General features: G+C 35.0%; 1 long non-coding RNA gene across 1 annotated transcript; it reads right to left on the minus strand.

Moving 5' to 3' along the window:
- On the minus strand, positions 1–25,877 carry LOC135299997 (uncharacterized). Its single transcript, XR_010361853.1, has 3 exons — positions 25,483–25,877; positions 19,472–19,619; positions 1–547 (listed from the first exon to the last, which is right to left on the minus strand). It is a non-coding gene; the product is annotated as an uncharacterized LOC135299997 (long non-coding RNA).
- Between the last annotated feature and the right edge of the window lie 265 nt (positions 25,878–26,142).

The raw sequence follows: 26,142 nt of genomic DNA on the forward strand, positions 1-26,142 counted from the left end.
TTAATTTAAACAAATTTTTATTTGCTTCACCACCGAAATGAAAAAATAATACTTGAATGCTTCTCTCTCTCCCTATCATAGTTCATTTTTCCTGCCCACTGGTTCAGCATGTTTTCTGTATTGCAACTTGCTTTTCATTCTTGATATCTTCTTCCTCTTTTTTTGAACCTTCCAGATTTCTAGAATTGCAACTGAAAGATCCTTTGCAGACTCCCAAACCTCTGCCTGAACTTCTGTCCTTATGCATCTGAGGTATCACCTCTTGAATATTGCTGGCATCTGATATTTAGTCTTTCTATGGGTGTAGAAGTACTTCCTTTTGAATTTCTCTTTATTGCCTCATTTCTCTTAAATTATATTCATTCCCAGGGCTGCATTTAGACTTCTGGTCTATTTTTGTCTCATCTTCACTCTGACAAATAGCTCTTGTCTTCTGCAGTTCAACTTCAACAAGTTGTCATTGCTCTCTCTCCTCTTTTCAATGTTTCTCTTTTCAATGTTTCATTACTTCTTTCAAATCTCTCCTCAATCTTTCTGGTTTTCTGGGCTAGTGAAAAAGAATAATAAATTTAAAAATACCTTTAGAAGGAGGATTCACTTATCTTGAAACTAGTTAATTCTACTCCCTTTCCACCACTGTTCATTTTCCTTGGAACACAAGCAAGAAAGTCTGAGAGGGCTTCATGGGCTCCCATTTATTTTGCTTTGGTGGGTGGCCCCATGCAGTTTCTGCAAGGCTTGTGTTTATTTTGTTTTCCCTTGAAGTTTTATATAGAAAAGTTTTATATAGAAAAGCCATGTCTTAGTATGATCTGTTCTCTAGAGATAAATGTCCTGAGGTTTTTTTTTTTCTTTTTGGCATTTATTTGTTTTCTTCCTGCTCTAGACCAGACGTGCTTGGAAGCATATATTCATATAGGTGCAGTGGATGTTCAGGTCTTTTAAGCTCCTCTAAACATATTGTGCTTTCAAGATCAACTACTCACTAGTTCATATATTGTAACTATATAAATTCATTATATGCACTCAAAATTGAATATATAAAAATTAATATAAACTAAGGGAATGAAGGATCTGCTGTTTGATTGCTAATACTTTTTCTTCTTCGGGCAGAGGTACTTTGCCAACAAATAAATGGAAAGGAATTAAAATAGAAGTTAAAAGTTAAAAACAGTCTTCAGGGAAACCCTCCAGTATACTCTAAATTACACTAATTAAGGCATATTTCAGTTTAAGATAAATAAAGAGTAACTCTAATTCAGCAGGGTATAAAGCTCACAGATATATGCTCAGAGTACATTTAACAAAAGTTTATCGCTAAGTGTTCCTCAGTTTTGCGCATCAAGCCCCCAGGTTCAATTTCTGGATGCCTGATTCCATTATCTCTGCCTAGCACAAAAGTACTGACCTGAAATTCTTGTTTAAGTGACCATCTAAGAATCCTTTTTTAAAATGAGTCACAAGTATGGACCGGATCCTTTTCTCTAGGGTAATATAAATTATGCTGTCATAATTACAAATTCTTAATTTTAAAATAGTTTTCTGCTGAATTTAAAACACGTATTTAAAAAATAATGTAATACTTCTATGAACTAATTCACAGATAACCTAGAATCATCAGCTGCTGCAAAAATATTTTCAGCTGCATGAGGCAATGATGAGGAGGATACAGGTGGAAGAGAAGGGAAATGTAGCTTTTTTTTGTCTTAAGCACGTTAATTTTTAAAGTTTAACTTTCTCTTTCATCTAGTAGAAGCATAAATACTTCTAATTAGTGAATTATGGCCTATCACATGATTAAGAAAAATTTCACTGATATTCTCACAATCCATTCTCACATACCATTAACTAAAACACTAGAAAAAACCCCACAAAGTCAAAACAAAAACATCCAACAACAAACTTTCAGAATTATCAACATTAACACCTGAGTAGCACTCAGTTTAGAAAAATGTAAAATCAAATTATCAAATGCCTAACATAGTCAGTAAAGTAACATTGATACCAGTCTCAGAAATGCTATTAAAATTATAAGCACTGGTGGTGTTATGAGATAGTAAAAGATTTTCCTGGTGTTTATCCTTGGCCTTCACAAAGCTGCAGCTAAACTAACAGAATGAGGTTGTTCAAGTGCCCAGGATGCTGATTATGGGTTATCCATGTTTACATGGTAACATGATATACAGTTTCCCTAAACACCTTCAAATCACTTTTTGCTCAGCTATACTCAAATTTTCTAGAAAGCAGAATGCTTGCGGCTCTCAAGCTGCATTTGAATTTTTTGTAGTTAAATTTTTTTTATTTCTAATTTGAATCTGATTTTTTATTCCAGTCACAGTCTCATCTGTGAGGAACTGTGGTAGCTTCCTGAATTTGTAATATACTTCAATTTCAAATTAAATTTTTTTGATACTTCTTTATTTTGCATTCAGAATTCAATCAATTTTTCTCATGTTTTTAATTTCTAAGGAAAAAGATCCTCCTCCAGCTAAAACACAGGCAAGAAAAATACCTTCTTTTGCAACAAGTGTTCATAATTATGACAGGGTTCTAGGCTGTGAATCCTCACTGGAGAAATAAAACACTTTAACTCTGTGTTTCCTTTGGCTGGATTAACCAGGCCTTGATCTCTCCTCTGAGAGCTTCTGGTTATGGTCAAGTAATGTAGTCTGTAGTTTCTTTCCTTTCTTTCCTTTCCAACATTGTGGAGGAGCACGTTAGGTTACTCACACTACTCACTCCTTGCCAGCTGCTAATATGAAATGGTATTGCTCTCTAAGGACGCTTGTTCAACACGTGTTTTTCCAAAGATCAGTATAAATTCTTCCCCTCTCTCAGAGTTCTCTTTCAGCCTTGCAGCAGTTCTGTGCGGCCGCGGTTTAGTTTTACCTCGGTTATTCTGACCTTCATGCACACACATCTTTCAAAGTGGTCAACACAGACAGTGCCAGCTCTCAACCCTTTGAGTTCATAGCCTGCTGTTTCTCACAGGACTGTGGAGCAGCTCTCCCTCCATACCCTGGTTTTCCATACAAAAGCCAGTGATCGCCCTGCAGCAGAGCTGCCCTGCCATACTCCCTGCTCCATTGGCAGCGCTGCTCTGTCCCCCTGCTGAGACATGACATTCACTTGTGAGATTGTGAAACACCACGACATTAGATTCAGCAATTCAAACACCTGCAAAATCCTTTCCATTCTGGTGCATTTCACTTCCTACTTTTCAGGTTAAGATGTATTTTTATCTGGTCTTCTCTCAATATATGCATAGATGTGCTTCCTGTGCACTCATGGTAAAGCAAGGGAACTTTGCAAACAGGCAGATCCAAGTCTAACTAGGAATTAAAGTAAATTAAAAAAAAAAATTCTATAGTGGCTATCTGATCACTACACACAATTTAAAGGGAACTATTTGTCCCCATTGTGGTAAATTGGATTTTCAAGCAATTATTGGATTTTCAAGCAATTCAGTTAAAGAAACTGGTATTTTTTCCCAAAATAATTTTGCAGATCAGCTGAATGTGCACACTGAAGCCCTTTACTACAATTCTCTTCTGACTGCTTCAGACCTAAAAACTTGTATTTCTATTTCGCCGCAAACATACTAATTGTTAAATGCAACAATAATGGAGAGGTCAACAAATAATAGTTACACAAAGTAAAGTACTTCATCATGGTTTCTCTGTAGAAGAGAAAAATTCTCATCTGGTCCTTCACATTCTCCCAAGGAAACAGTATTGGTGATACTAAGGTTGCAACATCAATGAAAAAAAAAGTATTATCCACAGACACTAAGAAACAGTATTCACAGGCAATTCAAACTGCATTAAAAACAAATCCAAAATTACTTTTAAATTTCTTATTAGATCAATATGCAAATGTACTCAAGAAGAACTTAATAATCCTAGTTCTTGAGCAGTCCTGTGGTTGCTTTTACTGTGCTCTATATGCCTCCAATTGCATTCCCTAGCAGAGGGACTAAGTGTACATGTTGATCCAGCAGTGCTGGATGGGAGGAATCATAGTATGAGATTTGAAACTACTGTTTAATCTACTTTTAAAATTAAATTTGATGGAATTTCATGCATCCATTTTAAACTGAAAACATCATCTGGAATAAAAAACTCATATTTTTCACAAATTGCATTTCTTGTTAAGTGTCATGCTCCAAATTTGGATTTATTATGTTTTGGATCAACAATTGCATAATTATTTTTTGCAAAGAAACTTGATTAAAATGGAGAAACAAATGATACTGAACAAAGAAAGTTATTTTTCAAACTAGAAAAACAGACCCAAGATTTTGTTTTCTGCTTTTCACTCAGACCTTGGCATACAAATTATTCTGCAATTGTTTATTTAAAGACCTTTCTGCTCTAGACTATCATTCATGCATAAAAGACTGTATAAAAACAAGCAAACACACTAAAAACAAAACCAGCAAAAGCAACATAAACATTACAGAAAAAGCTGATCTAAGGAAAATTCACCATCTAAAAAAGGTATATATATACGACTGTGAACTGTGTTGGATTTAATCATGACTGCCTTTATAGCCAAAAAATGTCAGAAGAGAAATAATGTAGATAGCACGTCTCAAACTTCATGCATTTCCAAATAGATACACCTGAAAAAAGGGATGAAAATTGAAACTGTTGCATTTGTTTAAAATTAATTGGATTACCTCATAAAAAAATTATAATCGGATTACCAAACATTTAAATCTCAGATTTCCCTCTTTGGGCTGATGGGAGGGAAAGTTCATTTCAAAAAGCAGAAAATTTTACAGCTCTTTCTTGATGATAAAGCAGCAAAGAGAACTGATGTGACAGCTCAGTCTAACAGAAGCAAAGTAGTTTATTCCCCTCCGTAACACCTCGCAGGAAGCCATGCAGTGTCCATGGATGAGCTGAATCACTTTTGTACCACGGCTTTTACATATATTACATTTAAAAGGCACACCTTAAAGTCTTCTCAGTATTGCAGTACACACATGCACACCCCTCCCTCTCCCAAAAAAGTCAGCTTCTTGTTCCAATCTTTTATCAGCCATCAAAATAATCCAGAAATTCTTCCCCAGATTTCTTAATCCATCAAATATCATGACAATACATTAAGCCCTTTAGCATAGTATGCAAAAAACACATATTGCTTTCTTAACAGAAAATGAAATATTCTGATCTTATTCCTATTTTTACTGAATGGGAATAATTTTATTTTAAAATAAATTATTGGAATAATGTTCTTGAAAATATTCATCAGCCATGAGAATATAATTACTGCCAGCAATGGTTCTTTAGCATGATTCAGTGTCAGTGAATCTGGCCAAATATGGGAAAAGAGAAGAGGCTTTGACTTTTCTTTTTCATTTATTCTCCCCATTCACCCCACCTTTACTTATTTTAATTTTTCTTTTCAGACAGAATACTGCATGACAAAATCCTGGAAGGGCCTGGAGAGAGCAATTATCACCATATTTCTTACACTTGCTCTTTTTTCCTCCCCTGTTTGTTTCACACTGTTCTGCCTCTTTATTTTGTCACTTAAGAAGCTTTTTGTACAAGAAGTACATTGTATTCCAGGACTGGAAAATGCTTTAATTCTGTAGGTACTATTGCAATATACAATTACCATTATAAATAATGAAATCTTTATAACAACAGTAATCTGCAGAGGCTGTTGAACTCGTGGAGGAACTTAAAGCACTTTGCAAAAGATACAAAATCAAATAAAAGTGAAATTTCTTTCAGCAAAAGTGACTCATTTTTACATAAATTTTAAAGTAAATTTTTGTTTGGTTTTAATCTCACAAGATCTTAATGTCTGTCCTTCTGACCCCCAAGAATTCTGCTGTTGATTCTACAGAGCTTTTCCAAATACAAAACTAAGAATTCAGTGTTTGTTCAATGGCATTCTTCTGGTAGGAAAACCTTTTCCTTTCTTACAGATATTGCATAAAACATGAATGCCTTCTTTCCACTTTATCCCATGGAGATCAGACAGAGAGATTTGCCCTGGAGCAGCCCTAGTTCTTCAGATTATTTTGCTTGTTATGCGGGGGTTACATTTCTGTGTTGTTTTTCATGATGCTACTTCACTTTGGCAGGTAGGTGGGATTTCTTTGGATCCAAAAATGCATCACACAATGCAGCAATGTTTCACACAAAGCAGTATTCAGGAGCCTAATTTAATGCTTGCCACTTTCAAGTGAGTGATTTTTAATAGCTTCCCTCCATGTTTCTTGTGGTTCATACTGTACTTTTATGAGTCTCAAATGGGTATTTTGAACATATATTTTATAGCCAGAAAATTCTGATAGTTGGTACACTATTCAGTTCACAAATCATGAGAATCATACAGTTCTTTCAACCTACATGTTTTCTACTAAATCACTCAGCTTTCCTTTTGAACAGGGTTTTTCTCTCTGGCTGTGACAATCTTTAATCTCTTTCTGTCCAGAAATCACAGCTCCTTCAGTTTATTTTTAATGTCAGCAGTAACAGCTATTGATTTTCTCATCATCCAATTTACCACAGTCGACGCACCAACAATTCACAGCATAGGTCTCAATTTTCTCCTCAGAGCATCACACTTTACTTATATACACATATACACTCCTATACACAAAGCATCACACTTTACTCATTTACTTTATTCCTATCTATTCAGTCACAAAGCATCACAATTAATTTACTCATGTACATTCATTCACCTGGCCGCATGGTGGGAAGAGTAGGAAGAATCATCCAATATCTCAGAGTGCTCACCTGGAAGACCCATTTCTTCATGAAAGGGATGTATAAGATCTAAAAAATCAAAGAAAGACTAATCTATGGAATAATCAAAAATAAATATCTGAGAATTCCTTAGTCAAATGATTTTATGATGTTGTCAATGAATTTGTTCCATGTTACATGAAAGAAAAACCCACTGTTACTCCCATGTGGATTCCTACGGCTGCTTGTACATTTGATATAAGTTTGAGAGAAGATGTCAGAAAGAGTCTATTGTCTACCACTGACCCATTTTGCCTAAACAACACCATGAGATTATTTCTGAAATTTAAGAGTAATTACAACCGAAGATCTAGAGAACACATTCAAGCATGGCCATGTTAACCAGTTGAAATAAACTTTCAAGTCACTCTACGTGTAAACATTTTTTTTTTTAATATGATTTGGCTCTTATTCTGAAGTATCTAATCCTTTTTAGTTACACATTCAAAAAATCTTAGGCTTTTCACTGAACCCTGGGTTTTACCCTGGAGTCAAATACCCTCTGAAGCTAAAAATGGCAATCCTTCACTTGTGTCCCCAAAGTCCCAAATGGGATCTAATCCAAAGTGCTTGATAAGATAAAAGCATGAAATCTGTCTTTTAAAAACCACATACTACCATTTTCTCTTTTTATATAGAACTCTCACAGCTAGGGCATTCTAGCCAAAAAGTAATAAAGTTAGTTAGGCTGCCTTCCTTGTGAAGATCTTTTAAATCCCACTTGAAATTATAGTAAGCTGAACAGTAAAGATGGTTGATATGAAATACATCAGTGTTACCTTGTTAATGAGAAAGCTTCATAAAAAATCTGATGGCTGTATTAATGAAGAGAATATATATTTTCCTAAAGATTTTCTACCAGTCTTCATAAATACATTATACATTCTTTCCATGAAAAAAAATCAAATTGCTTTATCTATAGAGTTAGATCCAGATAATGAATAAAAAAAGAATCAAGGCAAAAATTCCACAATAAAAGAAATTAGGAAATAATAAAAAAAGAAAAAAATAAGAGAAGAGAACTAATATTATGTTGAAACATTTGAAACTAACGAATTATTTTACCTGGGTTCACAGCAGGCTAGCTGAAAAAATAAAGCTTGATATCTATCCATTAGAATTTTTGAGCATAATTTTTATCCTTTTATGGTTTTTGTTGTGTCCTGGAAGACTGCTCATTTCCCTCAGTGTCCAAACATAAAAGAGAGGGTGTTGTAAACATAGTTGTCTGAATTGGATCATTTTTTCTCATCACAAAATTAAAGTTAGATATATTTGTGTTATCATTACCCAGACAAAAACAGTGTTATAAAACTGAAGATACAGTAAGAGTCCTAAAGGTCTCTAGGTAGATGTAAATAGATGAGAGATAAGAAAAAAATAAAAGTTTTGAATGAAATTTTCTGCTTTTGTAGTGTATCTATTCCTGTGGCTTATTAAAGAATCAACTTATAACTTTCACTTATAACATTTTTGAAAATCTCTTTGGAAACTACTTGAGGACAGAAAAAGGGCAGATGTGAAAAATAAGGGGAGAAACATTACTGGGAAAGATTGTACAAGCCATTGCTTGCTAACAGGTTAAATGATCATACTACTTATTTTTTGTGCTGATAAAATGTAGTCAAACAGATCTTTACTAATCTAAAAAGCAATTCATAAATGACACAGGAAAAAAACCAACATCTTTAATGTTGTGTGTAAACCTTCCTCTCAACAGGTTATTGCATTTGAAAAGAGTTACAAAATCAGAGCATTTTGGGGAAACAACTAAGGATAGAATACAAGGGACGTGTGTGACCAAGTGTATCCAAGCTCAAAAAAATTCACAGCAGAGTGCAGAAAAATTTAGACAGGGTAACCTGTACCTCACTAGGAATTATTTTTCAAAATTTTAGCAGGTTACTGAATTTTCCAGTTTTAGAAAAATCTTTGAAAAAAAGTTATAAACCACCTAAATATTCAAACTGAGAGGAGCGTGGAAGAAATTGCTCACAGAGTAGTTATTAATAGTTCACTGAAAAATGATAACTATCCTAATAAGGACAGAACATAACTTTCAAATATTTTTACTAAACTGAGAAAGAAGGGGTGTCCACCATATGAAAACCAGCTTAACATTTTATAATTTATTTTTTAATGTTATTGATGACTCTTCTGATCCTCTGTTAAGCCAAAACTGAAACTAAAAAAAAACAACCAAAGTACCAAAAAACAAAGCACCAAACCCAACCAAATATAAATACAAATAAACAAAAATAAAACCTGAGGAAAAGAAAACAAAACACGAGGTAGTCTGGTTAAAACACAGGAGAGGAGGAAGCGGAAACAAATTCGAGATTAACATCTCTACCACATGTCACCAAAACTGCCTGCCAAAAATGGAATGAAACAACAAGTACCAGCAGAACTACCAGCCTGCTTGGCACTAGTTATGTGGCAGACAGTTCGGATATATGACTATTTCTGTCACCATGTTTCTAAAAAATGCAGAAAAATTGAGAAGAGTCCAGAGAAGAACTATATGGGATAAAACACATCTATAAAATATAGGACTTCAAAAGATTTGGATATTCCCTACTGAGGAAAATGGAAACATAAAGTTAGCTAAATTCCTAATTAAAAACACCCCCGTGGTTTGATAAACCAAAAAAAAAAAAAAAACAAAACCCTAGCAACAGATAGAAATAAATACTGAGATCAACTCAGAGGTTGTAGAGACATATTTGCTCTAAGTGCTTAAAGAGAAAGAATAAACTTTTATTCCTAAATCTGTTTCAAAAGTCTATGAAAACATCATTCTGCCTCTCAGCTGGGGAAATCTTAATTCTCCCTAACAATTCAAAACATAAAACTATATTTTTTATTTAGTGAACTGGGTGACAAATGAGTTTAAAACTCCATGTTTTTGGAAACCTAATGAATGAGAAGAGATAATGAGACTTAGTTTTTATGCAAAAACCTAGAGAAAAAAAAGAGTTTACATCTATTTAGTATCAAGAAAGTTTACAGACCTCAAGCAACTACTGTGGAAAACTGAATTTTCTAGGCTTTTCACAACCAAGCATATATTTCTGAAGGTTTCAGCATGAGCATATGTGGTGTGTTACATGACAAGTTGAATATAATCAACTCAGCCAGCAATTATCAAATGAAGCTCTTTCACACTGGTAGCACAAAAACACATCTATGATCTAAGCAAACAATATTGTTTACAAGTTTTAGTTTGCAATTATAATCCAAGTTTTATAAAGGGGGAAGAACTCTTTCCCAGAGATCAAATATTCCTTGATAAAACAAGATGCATTTGTGTTCATTGTCCTAGTAAATGAATGAATAAATCTGAAAGAAGTGAATCAGCTGCTTTAGATTAATAAGACCTGATCATGACTTTTTTGAAGGTCAGTCACTTTTGAACCTATGGGTGACAGCAGTAACATATACAAAAACTAACTCAAATTCAGAAGCTGGTTTCTACCAAATGTGGAATGGCTGTACACAGCTTCAGTTGCTTAACAGCAACATTTACTTTTTTTTCCAGAAGAAAGTGCCTTTGAATGATAAAAGCTTCTGATAAAAGCGATGAGAGATAACATACTTGTAATCTTCCAGCCTTTTGCTTACTTATCCTGTTGAGAGCTAGACCACAAGAGAGGTCTACAGGAATTTGTATTGGACACTTTCAAAATACTTACATAAAAGCTTTGGGTATGAGTTGGGAGGAAACTAGCAAGTCAATAAATGAAAAAGCAGCTTTTATGTGGTATCTGCCTGCAATAAAGTCAGAAAACTGTAACACATGTGACCGAAAGACCCAAGTACAGACAAATATCAAGCTTTGCACTGCTCACCGCTCCCTCTTCAACTGTTGTAAAAAGAGGTTATCAATATGAGGTTATCAACAAGTTAATGAGGATTTTTTTTGTTACCTACCATGTAATATCTGGCAGACAGAAAGCACTGATGTTAAACAGAGTACAGATTGATCTGTCAAGTTCATATGAGATGAAATTTAATATATTTTCATTTCACATAACACTTCAATGCTTCAGTAAATGACAATGATAAAGTATTTGGATATATTCTGGTTAAATTTTATTTTTACATTGGAATTATTTATCTTGACTTTTTATGTGGACACATTTGACTTAATACTTTATGAACATTCCATTTGCAGCCTCTCAAATGTTTTTCTAGACAACATTTATGAGTCCACAGCCTTCAATCTAACACTTTAAGTCCTATTGTCATCCATTAGCATGCAGCTTTTCAAAAGCATGGTTGCAGAATAGAATACAATCAAAAATAATATTTCATTTGGAAGGGACTTCCAACAATCATCCAGTCTGACTGCCTAAGCACTTCAGGGCTGACTAAAAAATTATAAAAATTATTAAGGTCTTTGTCCAAATACCTCCAAAACACTGACAAACTCATGAATCACCTCTCTAGGAAAAATATTCCAGTATTTGACCACCCTCTCAGTAAAGAAATTCTTTTTAATGGCCAGTCTAAACCTCCCCTGACACAGATTTGAACCATTCCCACACATCCTACCAGTGAATACCTGGGAGAAGTGCTCAGCACCTCCCTTGCCAATTTTCCTTCTCAGGAAGCTGCAGAGAGCAGTGAGGTCACCCCTCAAACTCCTCTCTCCAAGCTGGATGGACACAGCATCGTTAGTTCCTCCTCCCAGGACGTGCCAGCCAGCCCTGTCACCAGCTTTGGTGCCTTCTCTGGGCATACCCAAGGACGTTCACATCCTTCTTGACGTGTGGGGCCCAGAACTGCCCCAGCACCCAGGGTGAGACCCCCGGGGCTGACTGCAGGGGGACAGTCACCTCTGTTGGTTGTCTGCTCGTGCTGAGCTCGGGACACCTCAGAGTGGGGTTTTTCCCTCTGGGCTCCCTCCACACTGAGACCAGCACCCCCAGACCCCTCTCTGCAGGGCTGCCCTCCAGCCACTCCTCTACCCATTTTACTCATTCCCAGGGTTTCCCTGTCCCAGGTGCACAATTTGCCATTTGGACTCCTGATATTTCATGATGGTGCCCACTACTGCAATCTAAAGCTGTTAACTGAGTACTAAATTCAGCATTTCTCAAAATAAAATGTGAGACATTAAGGTGGCTATTAGTTCATACAGTTTTACAGAACTCTTTATAGGTAAAAGGGTTCTTAACTCTAAATATTAGCTAGGGATTCCAACCTAAATTTAAAGCAGATTGAAGTTGGTGGGGTGAAGAAAGAGAAAAAGGAAGGGGAGATAGTAAAGACAAGAAAACAACAAAAAAAAAACCCTGAAACTGCTTTCAGTTTTTTCAATTTTTTTTTTTTTTTTTTTTTTTCCTCTTCTAGCTTTTTCATGTTACAATTTAGCAACACAGCAATTCAGCAACAGGTTTTAAGTATGTGGAGAAAAAGGTGTAACCTTTGCATGTTCTTTGGATGTCATTCTGCCATTTTTAAAACCAGCACATGTGCATATAAACATTTCTCTACTTCTGTCTTTCATCTCAAAGATATGCCTTTATTTTCAAACATTCATAAAATGCTTTGATAGGCTAAACTACTCAGCTTTATACATGCATATTTTCTTGGAGAACCTTCAGCATATTTGCAGATATTAAACATTTCATTTCATTTTTAAAATGGAAATATCTTGTCAAATGGCAATACACTGTAATGTTTTTATTTAGTGGAAACTTTTATGAAATTTGAAGAATTTTAAGGAAAACAGCAAAGCTGTCACTTTGCTCATGTGACTAATAGCTTTCAAAGTATATATTGATAAATTTTGTAACTATGGAATAATTTTAAATGGTAGCTAAATTTTTAAATAGAAAACATTTTCTCATTTTTCAAGCAGAATAAGTAAATAGGTTAGCTGATATTGTTATGAGGATAAAAATATGTTAGTCACTTTGGGGATATTTGAACTCTGCAGCAAACACCAAAGGAAAACTTAGATTTCATTAAACTGGCAGAAATTCAAAGTGTATTTCAAAAGCAATTAAACGCAACAAACAAACTTACTAGATCAGGTGTGGAGTCACAAACTTCTAAATCCCATGCAGTCAAATTTTCTTCTGAATCAAAGCAGAATAATGAAGATTTTTTTCCCATGCACTACAATGAGAATGGTTGCATGAAATAAATGTGCAGTGGCACTAATTAAAGGGTTGCTCTACTCTATTTCCTTGGAGCATTAGCCCAGATAGTCCTGTAGGAAGAAACATTTATATGTTTATGCACCATACCCTGTTTCATTTGACCTTTCCATGCCTGAAAACCCCCTGATGAATTCAGCCTATTAAAAATATGATTTTAGGATTCATATCAGAAATAACCTAATTTAATAATCCCTATTTTCTGTTCACTGTATAGTGAAACTGAAGCTAGTGTCTGAGTCAGTGGGTATCTCAGTGTGGCTTGCTATTGCTCTTGCTTATACATAAGCCATAGCATTTCGCAAGAAAACTATTTTTAGTGCACTATAGGCCTAGTTATAACAATAGAAACATTGCATATTTCTTGCAAGAGGTTAGTTCAGTGTTTGGGAATGATACCTTTGTTCTGGGATTGAGGCAGAGAATACAGAGCTATAAAGCCTGGTAAGTTATTGGGTAAAAATGGATAAGGGATGAACTTCACCTCTTATCAACCAGTCAGCTGAATCTGCCAGTGTGCTTGTTATTTGTCCAGAAAATCCACAGGCTTTGCATGTGAAAATACAGAATATCTCAAATTATTAGGGCTTAGGCTAAATAAAATTCAACAACATATCCTTAGGTAAAAAATTGAAAGATGGCAAAAAAAACCCCAAGCTACAGGCAAAGTCTTACAGAGCGATTGTACTTCTGTGGATCTGTTATAGACTAAAAACTATCACAGCTCTCAAAGTTCTTGATGAAAAAATTCTTCAAGACACTGCATCTCACCTAATTAGGAGAAAAGGAATCTTTCTATAAATTCTTCTTGTGTACTTATGTTCATAGTGTTGTAAACACACATTTCGGGAAATGTTATTTAGCAACTTCAACATTAACTATTCAGTGAGCTTTCAACATTAAATGTACAATTGCCACAATAACTAGAAACATTTCAAGAGAAACTCAGTTCTCAAACTAGAAGGTGTTGGCTCTTTTTAAGGACAATGTCTGAAAAGCTAATCTTTAAACAAGTATAATCTGAAATTTGAATGAAATTAAAGTCCCAGAAATAAAATTGTTGCAGATTTGATTGAGATGTTTCAGGGCAACATGCAAATGCAGCGGCTACTGCTGACCTCTTGGTCTCTGACTCGCCCGGCTGCACAGGCCAGCACCGCCGGCAGCAGTGAGGGGGGAAGGGCACTCTCCCGCTAGGAGACTTCCTAGGGAGAGTATTTAAGGCGGAATGCCTTCAGAAGGGCGAGAAACCCCCAGAGCCATGAGGAGAGAAGCTGGGCTGCGTCCCGCAGGAGAAAAGGCTTGGACCGCGTCGACAGGGAAAAAGGAGGTGTTTTATTGATGGTGCGTCGGGCGCGGACAAAAAAGCTTGTCCGGCAAGGTCTTATAACTAGAACACAGCGACCAATCTAAAATTTTGAGAGGAGGGAATAACGCGTAACAAACAGCTCGGATGTCCAGTGTAAATAAATTAGGGGTTGAACCCTGACCTCTAGTCCAATCATTCAATGTCCAGGTCAGAATGTTCTGGATGAGTGGGCAAGGACCATGAATAACAGACAGACAGTCAGGGAGGAATTTAGGAAAGATAAGAGTGTAAACTGACGGGACAATTCAGAAGAGGGAGAGAGAGAGAGAGCCCGGGCAAAACCATAAACAGGAATGGGGGGTACAGGAATAAACCAACTTAAAACTAATGCACCCCAACATTTCAAGAGAAACTCAGTTCTCAAACTAGAAGGTGTTGGCTCTTTTTAAGGACAATGTCTGAAAAGCTAATCTTTAAACAAGTATAATCTGAAATTTGAATGAAATTAAAGTCCCAGAAATAAAATTGTTGCAGATTTGATTGAGATGTTTCAGGGCAACATGCAAATTATAGTGATTTATCTACTATACATATTTTCCTTCTGCCTTCAACTCATCAGAATAGAACCATAAAGGACTCCTATGCCATGTGGTTGTCCTATATGAATAAAGCAGTATTGTAGGAATCTGCAAGGAGCAATATGGGCTCCATCCATTTAAATTTGTTTGTCAATTAACAGATTATTATTTAACAGGACAAATTTTTTGTGTACAGTGCAAATAAAGCATCAAGATACCTTTTGCGCCTCAAGTATTGTATGCCTAACAGAGTCCAGTTAAGACAAAATATAATTTTTGAGCAATAACAGGCACCAAATCACAATGTTTAATATCACAGTGGTTTTCAATAATTTTGTAAAATGTGTCAAAGTCTAAAAATGTTTTGTATACATTGTTTAACAAGATTTCTAGGAAGTGAGACAATTTTTTTGGGGGATAGATTTTCAATATATAACACAGGCCAATTTGTGCAACCTGTTGCTTGTTATACAGATTCTATTTAATTGGATTATCTGTTTCTGTACTAACTCTCACAATATATAATCTACCCTACTCAGACTCACATTATGCTAAGTTGGTATACTGGAAACACTAGGAGAGAAGTTTTTCTTTGCAAACCAACAGATGCTGATGTTGTGTTACGTTATAAAACACCATGATACCCTTGTGTTACCAAAATGTAACTATTCTGCCACTAAGAACTATTTCATAAATCAGCACTAGGTTTTTTTTCTTCCCCTTTATACTATTGTATTTCCTCAGCAGTTCAAGTTGAAAAATTTGTTATGGTAGAGTCACCAGAAAGAATAAATACATGCTGCAATTAGAGTCTAGGTCTGTTTTGTGTGTCTTCAAGGCAAAACTATTCCCTCCTTTCAATGCTGAAGCTACAGTAAACAGTAATGAGACATGTTTCAGAATTCAAAGCACCAATAAGATGCACGCTTCCTTGTCTATATTTAAAAGATGAGGATCCTTGATGTACAAGATTCTATGATTATGTCTGAGCATTTCTAAAGCCTGTAAGAGATCTAATGGAAATTCAGAATATGGAGTGTGATCTCTGAGAAACTGAAATTCTAAGCAAGTAAAATATTTAGCTGTACAAGAATAAGACATTAGAATATTTTATAATAGTTTGATTTCAATGATCAAATACACCATTTAAGATAATTTAATTTTCAGTCTTTAGTTGACCAGTATCTCCTCCCTTTTTTAAGAAAATTTTATTTTATGAAGTTATTAATTGTAATTAGTTAGTAGAAAAAGCTCAATACATCTGAAAGCACAAAATTATTATTATACTGTGATGCCAAGAGTAATACAGTATTTTAAGAAAATATGAGCTCTGTTGAATGATCTTTTCAAACACAGTAGATAATTTTGTTGAAAGGACTGAAATTTGAAAACTGAGCCTTTGAAATATATTAAGAAGCGACTCACTGTTGGGAGCCAAAGTTGCAAATAATGTCTTTGAGAAACAAATAAATGAGTCACTTGTGAAACAGAGAGTCAACGATTTTCTTAATCAAAGCACTGATTGACAAAAGAAAGTGGAAACAATACTCTGGAAACCAAACATCTGTACAGTATATATATGTATATGTAAAGTGGGTTTATATATCAATTAAATATCTGAAATCTTCACATCCTGTCCTTGAACTTCTACAGTGGAATCCACTTCAATTAAAATTTGTTCTGCCTGCAATAATGGCACCCTTTAAAACATTTTAATTCAAGTGTAGTCTATGGAAACAGGACAATATAGTCAAGCACTATTGCAAAGGGGATCAAGAAAGTTGTCACACAATTGGGCACAAAAGAACCTTGCATTCTAGTCCTATTTAGGTTGCCCTCTGGAAAAATATCAAGCTTCGGGGCTCTACACCACTTGTAATAACAAATGCTTTTACTTGAGTTGTCATATTTTTCTTTACACAAATATAAAAAACAACTTCCCAAACAAGCAAACAAGCTACAGTTGCCTCAAATCTGTCACAACTACCATGCTCCTCAGTACAGGAACCCAACCCTTCTCACCAGAAAGAATCAGAACCTTAGAAATAGGGCTGCTTTTGTTTTGTTTTTTTTTTTAATAAATTCTTACTTCTGTGTGAGAATAACAAAAATTTGCTCAAGTTGAATGTTAAAAGAAGTACTTAAGGTATTTTATGATCTGCCGTGTCTCTAACTTTGTCTAAAATTATGAATATATAAACCAATGAAATATAATTCAGAATGTAAAGAAAATATCTTAAGGCAATATTTATTTTTTGTGAAGTTTAATTTTGAAACAGATGTATTATCTTTGGTACTCTGAAACTGTTTGAATCCAGTTTTTTCTAGTTATCCAAAACCTTGAAAAGCATCAAAGACACAATCATAACACCTTGCCTTTTTTTCCTAAACAATTTTTATGAACGTGAAGATCAACATAGATAAATGAAACTATTTAGGAGGAAATAGATAGAAATTTGAAAAAAGTCAAATTTTCAGATTATTTATGACAAATATAAGAATTTCTGTATCACAGCATAATTAAGTCTGGAGGAGACATCTGCACATAATCTAGTTTACCTGCCTACCAAGAAATGGCTTCAGGAAATCAAACACCATCCCATATATAAATAACTTTAAATCCCCAGACATTAGTCTTAATTAGATAAAAACCTCTTCAGCTTTACTTACATGGGTGATGATACAAATTTCACATAATCTCTGTTTGTGTAAGGAAGAAGCTGTAAATCCACACAATCAAGTATGCTATTGAATCAAGCTGACAAGAATCTCCCTAGGACCACTAGCTATTTCTTTGTAGCACATCTGTTGGACAGCTCTCTGCTCATTCCTCTATCTGAAGCAGAGCCTCTGAGGATTTAAATGTTCCCAAAACTCTCCTGTGAGTATTCTTTTCTGTTCAAATTCCCTTTACTGAGTAGCTAAGATGCGAATATGACTTTTACCATTGTAACACCTATTCTAGCATCTGCTCTGTAACAACTCTATTCATGTGACAATTCACATTGCTTCATTTTCATATTGTTAAGATAGAGAAAGTCATTGCAATGAGGGCATAAGTCAGGTCCACTTTGCAAGAACTCAGGGTCTATATGCAGGCCAGAAGAAAATAAATTAAGTCACTAGGTCTTCAACAATCCACAATTTCCAACAATGTGATATTAAAATATAACTTAACACACAGAACAAGGAAAGGGTGACGAGGAAACTTTCCGAGTAAACTTCAAAAAACACAAAAAACTTTCAAAACTAAAGCCACTTGAAAGAATTAACAAATTGAAAGATGGACAAATATAAGACATTAAGATAACTTTGTTTTTTTTACAATTTCTCATGAGAAACAGTTAATTATCTTGGTATACTCAGGCTACATTTGCACATACCTCTGTGTACACCTAATACTAATTCATCTCCAGTTTGAAAGAGTTTGATGCAGAAGAAATCACCTTTAAATGAGCCCTATACAAGAAAACTTATATCCCTCAAAGACTGTTATTACTTAAAATAGAAAACAGTACCATTGGAGCTGGTTATCAAAACTTTTCTACTCACATTTGTTTAAATCTAGTACTAGAGAAAATTTACACTGATTTTTCCAGAGTAGGATCTGTAGTAGTGAGAGAGATAATAAGCCAATTTTGTTTGTTTGCACCTCATAAAAATGGTAATTCTACTTTTACAAATTTTTCATTTGTATTTTGCTTGTTATTGAAACATTAGCAAAATCTGACATCTGAGAATGTTTCACTATGTCTTTTAGAAGTTGTACTTTATTGTAACTGAATTTCCTATAATTTAATTCATCACCCGTCTGTGCAAAAAGAGAGCCAATTCAGTGCCAAACACAAAAAAAAACCCCCTTTTTCTTTCATTCAGAAAGGATGAATTTATTCTCTTTCATCTCCTGTGTTACAAGTAAGACTTCCATTCTTGATTTTATTGTCCATTTAAGTAATAGATATTTAAAGTATTTGTTGGAGAATGAGAACATTTCAGTATTTTATAAGTTAATGATAACTCATTTAATGACAATAATTTAATTTATTATTTTATGACAGTCTCACTATTAAAATATATGAAATACTTATTGATGTTCATAAACACTGTTTGGAATTGATGCCATGCATTATGTCTTTAAAAACCAGAGACAAATTAAAAAAAATTACAGTCACTGTGCAATGTTGTTTTACTAATTTGATGAACTATGTCAGTAATAGTAGAACAACAACTGACCCATTAATTACCTCAAAAGCCCACATTTGCTGTTTCATTAACATTTGGCTCTACAAAAATGCATACAGATAGATTAAAAGTGAGATTTCCCAACCATTTTGGCAACAATTATGTCTCGCTACAGACATTTGTTTTTCTTATTCATTTAGAGTCAGTCCTTGTCAAGTCAACTTAGTTTTGATTTCATTAGGGACGAACATAAGTCAAACATTGTTGACTGAGTTGAGACTTGGATTTTCAAAGATCCACAAAATCTAAACTACAGTGACCTGAAGTAACACTGATGCTTGTCACCTCAAATGAAGATCAGCCAAGGCATCGGTATGGCAGAGTTTATAAAGAAAGCAAAAACTGTGTTATGACTAAGCAAACCCAGAGGCATCCTCTTCTGGATTGAATAAAGCCTACCTTTAGATTGATTTTGTTTAGTGAGTTGACTTGTAATTTCCTCTTGGATCATGAATGACTGAGCCTTCACTGTTGCAGACTTTGACTTATTGCTGTTTCATGCTACACATTCAGTACCTCTCTCAGCAGTTCCAGGGTCAGTGTGATTCTGTGTGAAAATTCACAGGGTATACAGAATGTGCATTACAAAGATAAAAAGCTAAGATCTTTCATTGTGGATTGTTAAATAAAAACAATTCTACTTGATTATCAGTGTTGAGACTTTTCTGGGTGCTCTGCATGCTTCTGCTGAGATCTAATTACATGGACTTCTCTAAAAGTCTCCAGACTCCTCCAGTTTTCCTGACCTGAAACAGTTCTCCCCCACAACCATGCTCATAATTTATTTCTCTTCTAGATGTTTTTTAACTCCATGTTTCTTCTCTCTTCAGTGCATCATTCAATATTCATATTATTCAGTTCATGAAGAAAATAAATACCTTTTGAAATTGTTTTTTAAAAAATGAAATCTGCACAAAAAAATGCTAAAAAGGTCAGAGCAGCTGCCTTTTCAAGTTACTTTTTAACCCTATGTCACCCTGAAAACAAGTGAGGTTCATTCAGGCCACACCAGCATGACTTCAGTGCAATCTCTTTTCACATAAGCCCTGGTGTGTTGCGGGTGGTGGGGTGTAGGTCCCAGCACAGCCAGTGCCCTGTGGGCAAAGCTATTTAGAACTGGAATAAAGCTACAGTTCAAGCCACAGGTGTTAGAATTGAAATGCAGTGTGCAAAAGTCAAAGAAAGGTGTGCTTGTACTTTGCTCCTGAGGAGGACAGAGAAGCAAGCCATTACACACCTACATAACTCCTTAGTCAGTTAATAACAGCATTAATTCACAAACACTTTATCAAAATGCAGCAAATTTCAATGTAACCTGAATAACGTTTTAGGAAACACAGAGTGTTTAGAAGAGAAAATTCATCACAGCTGTGCTGCAAGTGACCTGCAATTCAGGTAATAGAATTGAAAAAAGACATCGTCAATCGCTCTGAAATATTAAATCTTCTTTATTTAAGAGTGCAAAAAACCATGTAAATCTTCATGCAATGAGTAAAAAGTTCTTCATCTTACAGATGTATAGTACAAGCCAGTAAAAGTAGATGCGTCCTTGGTAATAGTTGTTTCAGATTGTGAAAATTCAGATTAACAGTGTGGAAGCACACTTTAATTGTAAGGATCTAATGCTGCCTAAGACGTTATTGTACAATTAACATCTTGGATCAAATTTAAAATGTCCTTAAGTTTCAGGTTCTTCATGAGTATCCAACTCATAAAGTCTTTTGCTGTTCCAGCGAATAACAAAAGCCACATTCAAAATGTTTGACATATGATACAAAAACAAACAAAATACCCCTAACACTGTAATCCATTTCCTACCACCTCCTTTGAATATTTAACATTGTAAACAAAGCTCAGAAAGTTCACATTCACACAAAATACAGTTTTTAAAATTCATGTTTTAATTGCATGTTTTGCTTGGTTTCCATTAGAGTATCCTTCCCTCTGAGGCCCTAGAACTTCCAAATTGCAAGAGCAAATCAAACAGCATTATTTCCACAAACGCCTGGGTCTACAGACTAGTGAAACAAGACACCTTTTCCTTCCTCTTCACTGTACTACTTGGTGGAACAATTCTGCTTCCAAGAAAAGTATATAAAAATCCGTACATATTTATTGTGCTACATTTAGACCTCAAGGATTTTAAACGTCAAATGCGGTAAGAGTTACTATACAAAATTCATCCAAACTGCTTTTGATTTAATCATCGAGTGCACTCTTCCTGTCCTTATAAGTCAGTTTCTGACCTAATAAAACATTCGTAGGTAGGCACAAGACTGGGTGTGGGATTTGAGTCTGTCAGTGTCATTCAGTTTTTTTATAAATTTCTATTGGTTTCATCAAACCCAAAGTATTTTAGTTGACTTGCCAAGCACAATACCTGAGTAAAAGGATTAACGTTTCAGAAGTGGCTCTGGCACTTCTGCCTCAGTAGGTTCTCCCATTACCAAACTGCATTTTTCACTGAGGGCAGAGTGATTCAGTGACTACAATATTGCACGCTTCTGCAACTCACCATCCTGTTCTCCTTCATAAATGACTTCTTACTTAGAAGTCTTTTGGTCTGAGCAGGAGGTTGGCTGATGGGTCTGTGTCTATTCCATGTCATCCCTGCTCAGGCCCATCACACGTCAGTGGGGCTTAATTTCTCCTCGTTAAGAACAGAAAACAGTTTTGTTCTCCTAGCTAGAAAGATTTCTTGCAAATATTCACTAAAAATTAGCAAACAGTAAATCTTCATTATTCTTGTCTATTAAGACCCCTCTTCTTCCATTTTCTATTTACTACTCATCAAAATTATAGTCCAGTATGGAGGTAGAAATATAATTCTATTATCTCCCATATTAAAAACTGGCATTTTTCCCAAAACACATGTTCAATAACAGGTATTAAAGTGGTATTGTCATGTAATATGAATTTATTCAGATAAAATATCAACATGTCTTCCTAATTTTAAGTTTCTTTTAGAAAAGAATTTGGCATACAGATGGACCAACAAAAATTTTTTATTCCTCTAAAGAGAGGAGTCCTGAGTCCGCACATATTTTTCCATAATATAATTATTAATCAACTCAAGAACATTCCAAATAAAAATTATGCACACTTGAGTACTTAATTGTGAGGCAACTAATGAAATGCTTCCTTGCAATATTAAAAGGGATTATCATAAATCAAGGTGGATACTATGGGGGACTCTATTGCAAGTACATGGGGTTAACAGAGCAGCAGTCTAAAAAGAGACACTAAATGTATCAGCATGAATGCAAAATGGAATGCTTTCCCTAGTTCCTATTCTTGACCTGCAACTATAATGCTACTTCCTAAAGGATCCAGTGTAATGTGAACCTACATTGTGGAACTATTTGAACTGCTGGAATAGCAAAACCCACAAATATTCCCATATGACCATTCCCTTGATACCTGCTCTGGCTTTAAATAGAATATACATTCAGGCTATCTGTGTAAAATCAGCCAAATGAGAGAGAAAAAACAGCTAAATTGCTTGGTTCACATGTACAGAAGCAACCCCATACATTGGGTACATTATTTCTCTGTCCTCTAATATCACTTCAGCTTTCCTTTATACAGAATAGTATCTATTTATTTCTCTGAAAAATTTAGGAGTGTAAAAGACTAAAAGTATCTGATTATACATCGCACATACTGTAATTTTTAAAAGATTATTTAGCTGTAAGATTACATGTGGTTTTATTTGAAATTAGATTATATTTATCAACATTGAAATTAACTAATGTCTAACCCCAATGTCTTCTCAAATAATGATTTCAATTAGCCACAAAAATCAGGCATAGTATAACATGTATACAGACACAAAATCTGTTGTCCCAGCAAAGTTTTCTCATTGGTTTATTTCTGTATTTGGATGCAAAATTGAGGAGATTCTCTGACTCCTTCTCTCTGTAATCTTTTTTGCCTTAAGAACAAAGATGGAAAACTGGTATATTCCCGCATGGGAAATAATTGTTTCCTACCTGAAAATACTAGATGAATGTCACTGTAACACAAGCACTTTAAAGTTATTGATCAAGTTTTTCCATATAAAAGGGCAATAAATATAAAATTAAGATGTGCCTTACAATTTCCCACAAGTAGCTGTGGGGTTTTTTTTGACTCTCAGGAAAACAGTTTTCACACAGCTGTTATTTCCCCATTTATTCTCTACATTTTTACAATCCTTTCACTGGAGATTAGTTTCAGTGAAGGTCACACAGTGTCTGACACCCAGAGGAGAAAATGCTATTCACAGAAAAATTCTCTGCTATCAGATGGGGAAATCATACAAATGAAAAATTTGGTGTAGGTAAAGTTGAAACAGCCTATCTTGTTGGGGAAAAACATCAAAAAATACAGCAGCTCTGCAGTAGAGACAGCTCTCTCAGAGGACCATACAGTCTCTTCCAGAGAATTGCTTCATTTAAAAATACTAAGACTAATAAAATACTTCCTAGTCAAAATATGCCCTATAAGTCTGCAGAATTAAACAAATTTATCACTGGAAATAGCAGAAAATTAGAAAAAACAAATTTCACTCTGACACAACAAGACACAAACAGCTATAAATTTTTCAGCAAGATGAGGAAGTAGATGGAAAAAGGCTTTCTTCTATACAAAAAGTTTAAAAAAATCCCTTTTCATACAGAAGATATTCCAAATTTGTGTAGACACAAATGAAAGAGAGATATAAGCTATTAAAGAAACAGAAATTTGATCTGGGTTACATGAGGGGTTGATGCGATTCATTCTTGTTCACCAAAAAACTTAATTAATGCAAAAGCAGGACAGATTACTAAAGGGAAGAAGCAAGGTTTGAGGTACAGAAGACAGAATGCTATTCACGTACAAAATATGGCCTCTCTTCATGTTTATGCTCAGTGATTAATGGGACTCTAAAACAGCAATGAACAAGAAAAACATCACTTGAAATAAATGCTATGTTACTAACTGGGTTTTGTAGCAACAGGCCCAAAGGCAAAGCCCTCTAAACCTTTATAATGCTGCATACCTTGGACATCCTGTGATTTAAATGCAAATTATGTTACAAAATAAACCAAAAAAATCATACTTGTTAAAAATTTATGTTAAATAACCAGTGTTATGGTCACCATCCCCAAATCAGAGTGGATACTATACAAAACATTTGTGATAGTACCTTACATTAAAATATTCCAATTTTCTTCAGAGAAGCATTTTAACAAATATGATCCAGAAGACAGAATGCCTTAGAAGGAATTAAGGAGGCATGATTAATGATAGATAAGATAGTCATTTAGCTGCGCTGCACAGGAGGCTGAAAAAACACGGAACCAATTTCTGATTTAATTGGGCAAAGCCAGAATCTAAGTGTTTAAGTCATGCTTTTCCACTAGCTAATTTTACATCTTATGCAGAGTCTTCTAAGGTGCATGAAGGCATGCTGCTTAATGTTGTTTTTGTCATGTACATTATATATTAAAAAAAGATCAGTGAACAAATAATAGGTTGAAATGTCCATGAACCCACTTGGAAGTTAATGCTTTGTTGATTTTTAAAGGTTTTCAAAATGTTGGCTCTCTGGCACAATTTTAAAGGCAGGATTAAGAATTGATTTTTTCTTATGTTTTAGCTCATTTCAATGGGTATAGTCACTTTTTGTTAGCTTCATTGTACCAAGGAAACTTCACACCATTACACATTCTGGTGCTGGAGGTCAGTGTTCATTTGCTTTCCTCATCTAATAAGCCCTTCCATCTTCAAGTTACGAAGAAACTTCATTAGCCCTTAGGAAAAAACTCAAGGAGATTAAAAAATACTTCCTACAGGATGGCTATCTTCCTTGATTATCTAAACCAGACAGTTTTGTTTAATTTCCAGTATCATTAATTCTTTAGAACATGTAAGACAGAATCCCAAGGGAAAATTACTCATAACACTATAAATTGCAAAGGACTTTTCATAGGCATTTTAGTTTTTAGAAGTAGAAAAATAGTACATTTATTTATTTTTTAACTTAGCTTACCACAGCTGTAGAAATAGACAAAATGTGCAAACTACAGAGGTGAAAACATATCATGGGTAGACACAAGGATTATCATTTAACAATTTAAGAATCATGCAGCATAGCTGGGAAAAGAACTGCTCCTGTGCATTTCTCAAGTTTAACTAGGGGCCTGGTTAAATTAATAAAACATGCTTAAAATCAGGAAGATGGCAACAGAAATGAAGTCTTGACTGGGATATTCACAACATTTCAATCAAGTTTCTGCTAAGGTCAAAAATCAAGCAGTAAGGTCATTTTTTGTTGTGAAAGGTTTTTTTACACTTTATTATAAACCTCATTATTAGGAAATAAATGGGTTTATTAATGCAACTTTAGGACAAAACCTCGGAAAGTAAGGAAAACAGCAACTCACCATATATTTTCCTCTTTTACAGCTATAGGTCCTTCAGAAATGATTTTTCAAAAGTATTTGGATCCTTGCAGTCAAGTAAATATTGATTGTATCTGGCTGCAGGCCTGTTGAACTAACAGCGGTGGCCTCAGGCCATCTCTGACGTTGGCCTGTCTGGAGTGGTGATTTGGCCTGGAGGAGCAAACATGCTGGTGGCTTTAGCTTCAGAGAGGTGTGTGGCATAACACCAGCTGTTATATCTGGGCTTTGAGGAGATGGCTAGTAATAAAAATTAGTTGTTATGTGTAGGTTAACTGTGAGCACAATGCCAGGACAGACACGTGATTGTAGCAGGAGCCTTGAACCCTCATAGGAGGCTACCAGAGGCAGCAGAGCTATAAACTCACCAGTGCTAATTCCCTGGTCAGCAAAGAAATGCAGCTCTGGGAAAGGAGCAAATGCAGTGCTTGGGACAGCAAAGAGAAGAAAGTATGGAACACATTTCATGGATGGCAAATGTGGATACACTGTAAAGCTGTCAACCAGGGAAGAAAGACCAAGGCGCGGAGCATGCTAGCAACACACTGGAAACAGCTTCCACTGGGTTATCACATGTGGATGAGGAAATCACACACATCATACTGCTGGCAAAGAACTTGGTATGCTGCTGACTTTTTCCAG

Source organism: Passer domesticus, chromosome 4, assembly GCF_036417665.1.
Source record: "Passer domesticus isolate bPasDom1 chromosome 4, bPasDom1.hap1, whole genome shotgun sequence".
NCBI classification, from domain to species: Eukaryota; Metazoa; Chordata; class Aves; order Passeriformes; family Passeridae; genus Passer; species Passer domesticus.